The sequence below is a fragment of the Sminthopsis crassicaudata genome, chromosome 2 (genome assembly GCF_048593235.1).
Source record: "Sminthopsis crassicaudata isolate SCR6 chromosome 2, ASM4859323v1, whole genome shotgun sequence".
Lineage (NCBI taxonomy): Eukaryota > Metazoa > Chordata > Mammalia > Dasyuromorphia > Dasyuridae > Sminthopsis > Sminthopsis crassicaudata.
Genome location: NC_133618.1, coordinates 529,621,903 through 529,633,454, shown reverse-complemented (window position 1 = coordinate 529,633,454; position 11,552 = coordinate 529,621,903).

Genomic DNA, 11,552 nt, shown 5'->3' with positions numbered 1-11,552 from the left:
CAATATTCCTTCCTTTAAAATGTGATCTGTCCTCTCCTTTTGATTCCCACTGCCATCAACCAGCTGGGATTCTTTTAATTTCATTCTTTGGTTTTCTCAAATGACTACTTCCCTTGCTCCAATTCATTCTTCATAGAACGTCTAAGTCAATTTTTCTAAAAACCTAGCTCTGTTCTTACTCAAAAATCTTAAATGGAGCCCTATTGTCTATAAGAGAAAATTCAGTTCTAGCATTCAAGGACTTTTCTCCTTAATCCAGTACCAAACTACTTTTTCAGCTTTCTTTTCCACTACTAACTTCCAGGACCCCCTGTTCCAGAAAAATTGATGTGTATGAATGATCAACTTTGAATGACTTAATTATTCTCAATAATACAAGGATTCAAGACAGCTCTGAAGGACTTATGATTTAAAAATGCTATCCTACTCCAGAGAAAGAACTGATAGAGTTTGAATGCAGAATGAAGCATGCTTTTTAAAAATTTTATTCTTCTTATGTTTTTTTGTGGGGAAGCAGAAGGATCTGTATTATTTTTACAACACAATTAACATGGAAATTATGTTTTGCATCACTGCACATGTATAGGAAGGAGGGAAGGAGAATTGGAATTCAATTTTTTTAAATGTTAAAAAATTTGTTTTTGCATATAAAATTGATCTGTATACTTTCCCTTAAAGACACTATGCACATTCCAGACTCTACAATTTTGCTCATGCTATTCTCAGACACAGTGATTTCATCTCTGCTTATTAGAATCCCTATCTTTTAAGGGTCAGCTCAAGTTTCCTCTGTGTGAAATATTCCTTCCCTATTTCAATCTAGTGATGTTATCTAGAACACTCACTTTGCTTTTAATCTTTTGAATCCTACCTTTTATGAATAGGTATTAGATGTAATATATATTTATGTTTATATATACATTTTCCCATATGTATGTATATGTGCATCATACACATATCCCTATATACATATATATCCTTATAATCTGGCCAAGGGAAGGAGTTGTGGTCTGTTTCTCTTTCTCCCATTGTGCTTTGCATATTGTACCTCATTACTATAAGGCATAAAGAGTTCTGGCTCTAGAGTGAAAACACCTGTGTACAAATTCTACCTCTTATTCCTACTACCTATGTGACCTTGGGAAAATACTTAAGTTCCCCAAGTTTCAATTTCTTTATTTGTAAAATAGGAGGGTTTCACTAGAAGCCTCTGAGAGCATCCCCAGAACAATGATTCTATGAAGAATTATAGAGTCTCCAAGGACATTTAGTCCAAACCAGATCTTATCAAAAATTACCTCTATATAATAGTTGACAAATGACTGAAGACCTTTAGAAAGGAGCTATCCATTACCTCCAAAGCAATCCATCAAAGTGTTAGAAAGATTACCCTTATATTAAGGCTAAATTTGCCTCTCAAACTTTTATTCACTGCTCCTATTTTTGCCTTCTAGGGCCAAGAGAATAAGCCTAATATCTCTTCCATATGTTGATTTTTTCAGCCATTTTTCAGTCATACCTGACTCTTTGTGACCCATTTGGGACTTTCCTAGCAAAGATACTAGAATGTTTTCCATTTCCTTCTACAGCTGAGACAAGAGGAGGAAACTAAAGCAAACAGGGTTAAGTGACTTGCTCAGAGTCACACAGCTGGTGTCTTCCATATTACAACCCTTCAAATACTTGAAGACATCTGTAATATAATTCCCAAGTTTTCTCTTCTCTACTTAAATATTCTTATATTTTTAAACCAGTCTTCTTATGTCATAAATTAAAGGTTCTTCATCATTCTGGTTCTTTTCTTCTGGACATTCTTAATTTTATCAATGATCTTCTTAAAATATGGTGATCATAATAACAAAAGACAATTCTCCAAGCATCGCTTGAGCTGGTAGCATATCATTTAACACCAGTAATGAACATTTAATTAAAGTGTCTACTATGTGTCATGCTCCATTCAGAGTGAGAGAGCGCTCAATTAATGTTTACTGTTAAGACTGGATCTATCCTGATGTCAATTGGTGTTGATTCCATAACTTCATTACAAACATTTAGGAATAATAGTTTACATGGTTCCTTCCCCTGCCCCCAAAAAAGCTAGTCCTAAGATCTGAATGATTTATAAACCTTTTATATATTACATTATAAAGACAAGAATATAATGAGAGAGGAGGAAGAAAATTTCTTTGTTATCTTTGTCTACCTTTCCACTGTTCTCTTATCCAATAATCTATATGGAAGAGTGAAGGGTGGTTTAGAATTGAGTAACTGTGGGTTGCCAGAACCCTTGACAGCCTATTGGAAGTTTAGGTAGTTTACTCCTTAAAAACACAAAACAAACAACAACAATAAAATCATAGATTAATTCTTAATATTCAGGGCACTAACTAGTTGGCAGGACTAAGCTTTTTTTTTTTTTTCTTTAAAAAATTATTTATATATTTTTAACATTCTTTTCAAATTTTTAATTTGAATTCAATTCAATTCAATTCAATTTTCTCTGCATCCCACTCCTCCACCATTCACCGAGAGAGTAAGCACTATGATATCAATCATACATATGAAATCATGCAATACATCCTTATTAGCTACATTTTAAAAAATCAATAAAAATAAAATGAGAAAATTATACTTCAATTTGTACTCAGAATTCATCAATTCTCTCTCTAGAGGCAGATAGCATTTTTCATCATGACTTCGTTGAAATACTAGAATGGATTAGAAACCAGAATGCATTTGAAACCAGAAATCCTTGAAACAAAAAGATGCACACAGAGTTAAAATAAAGTATTGGTGCAAAATCTAATGTTTTAACTAAATAAAAAAATGGTACTGGTAGCTCTCTAAAGCCATGATATCAAACAAAGCAAAAGTAAACATAGACCTAATTAAAAGGATAATGAAGGCAATGAAATAATATCAAAAATTTTAAAGTAACTTTTTCTGATGAAGTCTTCATTTCTCAATAAACTGACTCAAGTTTATAAAAATAAAAGCTATTCCCCAATTGATAAATGGTCAAAGAATGTAAACAAGCAGTTTTCAGAAGAAGAAATCAAAGCTATCCAGAGTCATATAAAAAAAGATCATTGTATCATTTTTTGATCATTGTATTGACCAGACCAGCCAAGACTTTTGCAGTTGATCTTCATTACAACATTGCTGTTACTGTGCACAATGATTTCCCAGTTCTTTTCACTTCACTTTGTATCAGTTCATATAGGCACTGCCATATTTTCTGAAATTGTGCTCATTAATCATATGCCACAACTTGTCCAGTTTCTACATTGTTGTATATCCCCTAGATTTCCATTCTCTGCCACCAGAGTTGCTATAAATATTTTGTACATATAGGTCCTTTTCCCTTTTTAAATAATCTTTTTGGGATACAATAGTAGTGCTATTGCTGGATCAAAGAATATCAAAAGTTTTGTAATCCTTCAAACCTAGTTCCAAATTATTTTCTAGAATAGTTGGACCAGTTCACTAGTCCACCAACAGTTCATTGTATAATAAATTTTTCTTCATCTCCTCTAGCATTTCTCATTTCTCTTGGGCATGAGGTAGTACCTCAGAGTCATTTCAATTTGCCTTTCTCTAATCAATAGTGATTTAGACCATTTTTTATTTTTTTAAATATTTTTATTAAAGCTTTTTATTTACAAAACATACACGAGTAATTTTTCAACATTGACACTTGCAAAACCTTCTGTTCCAAATTTTCCCTTCCTTCCCCCTATTCTCTCCCCTAGATGGCAGATAGTCCAATATGTTAAAGTATATGTTAAATCCAATATATGTATACATATTTATACAGTTATCTTGCTGCACAAGAAAAATCAGATCAAGAAGGAAGGAAAAAACTGAGAAAGAAAACATAATGCAAGCTAACAACAACCAAAAGAGTGAGAATGCTATGTTGTGGTCCATATTCAATTCCCATGGTCTTCTTTCTGGGTATAGCTGGCTCTCTTCATAACTGAACAAGTGGAACTGGTTTGAATCATGTCATTGTTAAAGAGAGCCACGTCCACCAGAATTGATCGTTATATCGTCTTCTTATTGACGTGTACAATGATCTCCTGGTTCTGCTCATTTCACTCAACATCAGTCCAGCCTTTCTGAAATCATCCTGCTGGTCATTTCTTACAGAACAATAATACTCCATAACATTCATATATCATAATTTTTTCAGCCATTCTCCAATTGATGGGCATCCACTCAGTTTCCAGTTTCCTGCCACGACAAAAAGGTATGCCACAAACATTTTTGCACATATGGGTTCCTTTCCCTCCTTTAAAATCTCTTTGGGATATAAGCCCAGTAGTAACATTGCTGGATCAAAGGGTATGTACACTTTGATAGCTTTTTGAGCATAGTTTCAAATTGCTCTCCAGAATGGTTGGATCCATTCACAGTTCCACCAATAATGTATCAGTGTCCCAGTTTTCCCACAACCTCTCCAACTTTCATCATTATTTTTTCCTGTTAGACCATTTTTATATGGCTATGGATAGCTTGATTTCTTCTTCTGAAAACTGCCTATTTATATTCTTTGACCATTTATCAATTTGAGAATAGTTCTTATTTTTTATAAACTTGACTTAGTTCTATTGACAAATGAAGCCCTCATCAAAGAAACTTGTTTTAAATTTTTTTATATTACTTCATTACCTATTTATCATAATACAGTTGCCTTCATTATTCTTTTTAATAGGTCTATGTTTACTTTTGCTTTGTCTGACATGATGGTCCTAGAGGGCTACCCCTACCATTTTTAACTTTAACTGAAGCATATTAGATTCTATTCCAGTCCTTTACGTGTACATCTTTTTTGTTTTCAAGTGTTTCTGGTTTCAAGTGGATTCTGATTTCTAATCCAGTCTGCTATCAGCTTCTATTTTATGGGTGAGATCATTCCATTTACATTTCCAAATTATGACTACTAATTATGTATTTCCCTCCATCGCATTTTCTTCTTTTTCTCCTTCATTCTCTCTTTTAATTTCACCTCTTCTCAAATATCTATTTTGCTTCTAACTGCTAACTCATTTTTCTTTCCTTTTTATCATTTCCACTCCTTTCTCTTATTCCCTTCCTCTTCTTTTTCTCTATTGGGTAACTTACATTTCTTTACACAACTGAGTGTGTCTGTGTAGATTTCCCCCTTTGAACTAATTCCAATGAGAATGAAGTTCAAGTCATTTCCTCCCCCCATTTTCTCATTCATATAAAAGTTCTTCTTTGCATGTCTCTTTAATGTGAGATTTTTTTTCCTCACTCTTCCTTTTCTTTTCCTTTGCTCTCAGGGCATCTCCCTTTCTCCTACCCATTTATTGAGATCATTCCAAGAAAATTGATTCACATTTCTGCCCTCTATATAAAACTCCTTTTTATTATTTTTATTATTATTGTTTTATTATCCCTAATAATGATAAAATTCTTAGGAATTTTATATACATATGTATATATATCATCTTCCCATATAGGAATATAAATAGTTAATCTTATCAAGTCCCTTATGATTTCTTTTTCCTGTGTGCCTTCTTATGCTTCTCTTGAATACTGTGTTTGAATGTCAGATTTTCTAATCAGCCCTGGTGTTTTCATTATGAATGCTTGAAAGTCCTCTGTTTCATTAAGTATCCATTTTCCCCTGAAAGGTTGTTATTGGGTCCTGAAGAATTGGATAAGACTGAAATAATTGAACAACAACAAGGTCAATGCTAGATATCATACAGTATGTACTTAATTTCACTCTTGTGTTTTTAATCCTTTGTTTTTTAAGAATTGATTTTACTTCAAGGAAATATGTAAAAGTTATAGTTCTTAAAGAGAACTCTAGAACAACTGTGAGAAATAGTGCAGTGTCTGTTAATATAGGGAAGTCAAGCATTTAAAAGATCGTTTAAACTGACGAGGGAGCAGGATTAATCAACCTGAAGTAATAAAAAAAATATATAGTTGAAAATGAAAATCAATGTCCCCAACAAATAATTGCTGCAAAACTGCTCAGGAAAATCTCTGAAACAAACACTCAGAAGGACTTGGCAGATAAAGGAATTGTTTTTCATTCTCCTAAAAAGTATGACAAGAAAGACTATTTAAAAAAAAAAAAAAGAAAAACAATGGCTACTAAACATTTCTGTAAAGAAAAACAAACAAACAATAGTTATAAGCAAGACAATTGAAAGACTAGAGTACTAAAGATTTTTTTTAAATGATTATTTTTAGTGTAAAGCTCACTTTTTCATTCAAGGCTATTCCAAAGTCACCAGACCTCATTTGAATTTGCTAGAAGATATCTGAGTGAGCTTGTGCTATCTGAGAATCTTTAACAGACTGTAAAATATTCACTTTTAAAAGGGGGCTATTTTTTAATTTCCAGTGAGTCTGAAAGTCATATCCCCATTGAGAATGATGAACTCTGATAAATATATTGACATAATGAGAAGCAGAGTTGTTCTGGAATTACAGAAATCCCCAAATGTAGATGGAATTCAGCAACATGACCTATACCATGCCACATGTCACATATTATCAAATTTATCCAAGAAAGGAAATAAACATGTTTCAATGACCTGGGAACTAGCTTGATTTAAATCCCATTGAAAACCCATGGACTATAATCATAATTAGACTTGTCAAAAATTGACTATTCATCCAAAGTATGCTTAATATCCAACATGATATGCAATTTCACAATGATATATTTGTTAGTTTATGATAGTGTATGATAAACTAACAAATCTTGTGCACTATGCCAAATCATAAGAAAAATTTGTAAAAATATAAGTAGTTAGAGGCAACTAGGTGGCGCAGTGGATAGAGCACCAGCCCTGAATTCAGGAGGACTTGAGTTCAAATCTGGTCTCAGACACTTAATACTTCCTAGCTGTGTGACCCTGGGCAAGTCACTTAACCCCAGCCTCAGGGGGGGAAATATATATATATACATATGTAGTTATAAGGTTTCTTGTGCAAGTCAATAATTTAAATATTTACTTTGTCTCAAAAAATTCACATGCCACTATAAAGAAAATTAATTGATAGCAGTGATGGGGAGGTATCTTTTCTTAAAGACAGAATAAAGTGTTTCTATCAGAAATAACAAAGCTTGAAACTCATGTTGGTGAAGGAGGTTATAAATGGTGGCATTTTCTCTGATTAAATAACAACAAAAGATAATGAGAAAGGAGGAAAGAGATAAAGGAAAGGATGATATCAGCTATAGGTAAGCTGATGATCAAAATAAAAAGATGTTGAATCTGTGATGACCAGGATTAGTTTTCCATAGAAAACATATAAGGACTTGTTATAGAGACTAGACTTTCATTGTATTGAAAATTTCTGCAGATAGCATCTTCAAATTAATAATCAATTCCAATTCTTGGAATTTAGGTGAGTGCTCAGCAGTGATCAATAAATGAATAAGCATTTATTAAGCGCATTCTATGAGCCAAGCATTATGGCAAGCCCTGAGGATGTAGTAGATACAATGACGAAACAATCTACTCTGGAGGAACTTAGGACCTTTGTTCAAATCTTATCTTTATCCATGTTAATTTGGTCAAGTCATTTAAACTCACTGTGGCTGTTTCCTCAACTATGAAATATGGGGGTTGGACTAAGGGACATTTGAGCTTTCCATCTAACATTAATCTCTAATCCTATGCAGAAGACTTCCACTTTAGATCAATAAATATTGATTAAGGGCCTACCATGTGCCAGGCACTCTCCTAAGGCTTCCTTGCTTTAAAAGCTTTAAAGCTTTAAAAATACATCTTGTAACGTGCTCTCCTGGCAGTTACAATTACTAGTCTGTCCTAGACCCACCAGAGTACCTTTGACCACTGACCTTTGCAGTGTGAGCTCTACCCGGCTCGCCTCCTCTGAGGCCTTCTAAGGTCTCTGGCCACAATCTCTTGAATCTATAGCTTAATAACCGGTAGCGCACTCAAGAACAACCACGTGTAATCTTAAAAGCCTTTATTATACCTACTCACATAATGCCCTAACTGATGCCCTGACTTGTTGGTTCCCGAGTGAACACCTGGTCAGAAGACCCATGTGTTCACTACCAAAATCCTTACCTCTTTCGGCTACCCATGTTGGCTTGGCCACCCAGGCTAGGAGCCAGGGTGAACAGCACGAGGTTAAAGAGAGAGGTTGCTGCCTGCAGTGGGCTTACATAGGGCCTGTGAGGTCACACACACAGCCAATCAGCGAGAGAGTCACCCATGACGAAGCTATCTCAATATGGCCAGGATCCCGCCAAGGGCAGTCCTAATATCCACAGAAATTACTTCCGGGCCTCAATCTCCCGATGCACTGTGTCCGCCCATTTAAAGGGCCCTTACAATTCCCTTTCTCTTGTTTTGCGGGAACCGCACATCTCACCAAGCTAAACTTTTAGCACCAGCTATAGTTCACTTGATCCATGAGATGACAGAGTGTTATGCCCAAGGAGGTACAAAGCAGCAAATCAGTAAACAGAAGTATGACAATAAGAACCAGGCTCAACAGTGGCCCAAATGTTCAACCCATTCAAAGTCATACTCGAGATAATAGGCCAAAGAGATTGGATGCCAATGAGGTAGGATGTCAACACTGAGGTGGGAAGTCAACAAGGTAAAACATCACAATTCTAGTTAACAAATATCAGTAGGTAGGTTGTCACAATTCTAGTTACATTTATCACAGTTCTAGACCAATTCTAGTTTCTTACAATTTTCTGTTGCACTTTTCACACTCCTAGAACAATTCTAGTTTATCACAATTCTCTATTGCACTTTTCACAATTCTAGAACAATTCTAGCTTATCACAATTCTCTATTGCACTTTTCACAATTCTAGAACAATTCTAGCTTATCACAATTCTCTATTGCACTTTTCACAATTCTAGAGCAATTCTAGCTTATCACAATTCTCTATTGCACTTTTCACAATTCTAGAACAATTCTAGTTTCACAGGTGCACATAAGCAAAGTCATGTCCAGTAACATTGTCTCAATAACAATGGCAGGTGGGTGTGTTGGTTTTTCACCCACTAATTTAAAAGCATAGGGCAAAGCCTCTCCCCAGGCCACCATATGGCAAGTGGCCACGGGAGAAGCAAGCAGGCCCATTGTCCATTTACAGTCTTTATATTGCGTATCACCCAAAACAGTCCATTTCAGCTGCAACACTGGAACTGTGTCTGGTGTCTCTGGTCACGGTCAGGAGGGGCATCGCTGCCATCAGCGTCTGAAGGGCTGCTGACATCTGGCTGGTCTCTCTGGACTGTTGTCTGGTCCTTCTCTTGGATCCCCAGGTTACAAATGTCTCTGGTGGGGATGAACTCTGCTGCTGGATCTGCACCTAGGAAGGAATGTCCCCGGGGCCCAACTTGGGCCTTTCCAAATGCCATCCAGGCCTTTCCACATCACAGTGGAAACAAAGTAATTGTCAAAAAGATTAACAAGTCAGACAAAAGTCAGTCTGTCACTTAGCTGCACTTTCTGTGTATGCCCGAAGTGCATTGCTAAGGTAAAATGCAAAGAATTTAAAAATGTAAAACCAAAATAATTTAAAAGTGTAAAAACGAAATAGATTAAAAATATAAAACCAAAATAACTTTAAAATGTAAAATCAAAATACTTTGAAGATGTAAAATCAAAAATGTTTAAAAATGTAAAATCAAAATTTAAAATTGTAAGCAATCACATATCCCAAAATTCCCTTCTCTTGTTTAGAAGAGATCTTGGGGATAGTCTGTGCAGTAATGACTTTACTAGAACACTCTGGCTATATCCCTGAATTCTTTTGCCTAAAAATCAAAGTTTGAGTTTCTGATACCGAATTGTACTCCAGGAGTGTGAATCAATAAATCTGATATTTTCCTCCTGGGTCAAAGATCACACACTGTCTATTTATTCTAGTGATTAAAACAGCAATTTTCCAACCCATTCTAGACATAGACACTGTTTTATAAGTACCCGTGGGGGGTTGGGAAATCAAGCTCACCTGTGGAAGTGGAAAATCCACTAGGTAAGAAAAGAGGAGTTTCAACTCTCCAAAGACGATCCTAGCAGTTTTACAAGTATAAAACTCCACTCTCTCTAACTGCAAGGTCTTGTCCCTGTAAGGTTTCTTAGAAATTAACTGAACTGTATTTTTAAAACTTTTCTGATTATACTCAATACCCCACAATTCCTTTTTGCCTTGGGGCATAAAGCCTACTCCGGTCCTTTGAAATGAAGACACAGGAGTTTTGAATGGATTAATGGGCAGTGCTGATGGTATTATCGCCCTTCCTTTTCCTCCTCCCCCTTCTCCCTTGGCCCAAGAAGGTGAGGCAGAGGGAAGAATTGGAAAATCCCCCAAAGGCTGATTCCAAATCAAACCTGAGCTTTGCACATAAAAAGAACTAAACTTCTTCTCAATGGAAGAGTTATGGATAAATTCCTTAAAACAGCAATGCAGGAGGTAAACCAACAAAATGCTAAGAAGAATTTCTACAACTTTAGTCCATGTGGTTCCTTTATTTCCTTCCTTAGTTTCAGCCACTGGTTTGAACTCTTCCTGTTCTATCTGTAGTAACCTAGCTTTTTCTTCTTTCTCTATCTCCATCTGTAGTTTAACCTGCAATTCCAGCAACTCTTGCTGTGGCATTTTATACTCTATACTGTCATACATATGCATTAGCTCTAGGTTGCTCCCTCTCCGAGCTATATCTAATAGGTGTGGGGATAGCCTTCTGGGAGCTTGATTACAAGCTTCCTGCTGTTCTTCAGTGGTGATCTTTGTTAAAAGATCTTCCATCTGGCTCTTTAACCTCTTGATATAAGCATTATGTTCAGCTATGTCCTTGAGTCTGATCCCAGAGTTACCTGGGTCCATATTGCTTCTCTGTCTTCCCTCTTAAGTGGCGTTTCTACCGGATCTTTCAGAATCTTAATTCTGAATATTAAATATTTTCAAAACCTGATAATTTCTGATGCGTCCACCACGTTGGGCGCCATTTGTAACGTGCTCTCCTGGCAGTTACAATTACTAGTCTGTCCTAGACCCACCAGAGTACCTTTGACCACTGACCTTTGCAGTGTGAGCTCTACCCGGCTCGCCTCCTCTGAGGCCTTCTAAGGTCTCTGGCCACAATCTCTTGAATCTATAGCTTAATAACCGGTAGCGCACTCAAGAACAACCACGTGTAATCTTAAAAGCCTTTATTATACCTACTCACATAATGCCCTAACTGATGCCCTGACTTGTTGGTTCCCGAGTGAACACCTGGTCAGAAGACCCATGTGTTCACTACCAAAATCCTTACCTCTTTCGGCTACCCATGTTGGCTTGGCCACCCAGGCTAGGAGCCAGGGTGAACAGCACGAGGTTAAAGAGAGAGGTTGCTGCCTGCAGTGGGCTTACATAGGGCCTGTGAGGTCACACACACAGCCGATCAGCGAGAGAGTCACCCATGACGAAGCTATCTCAATATGGCCAGGATCCCGCCAAGGGCAGTCCTAATATCCACAGAAATTACTTCCGGGCCTCAATCTCCCGATGCACTG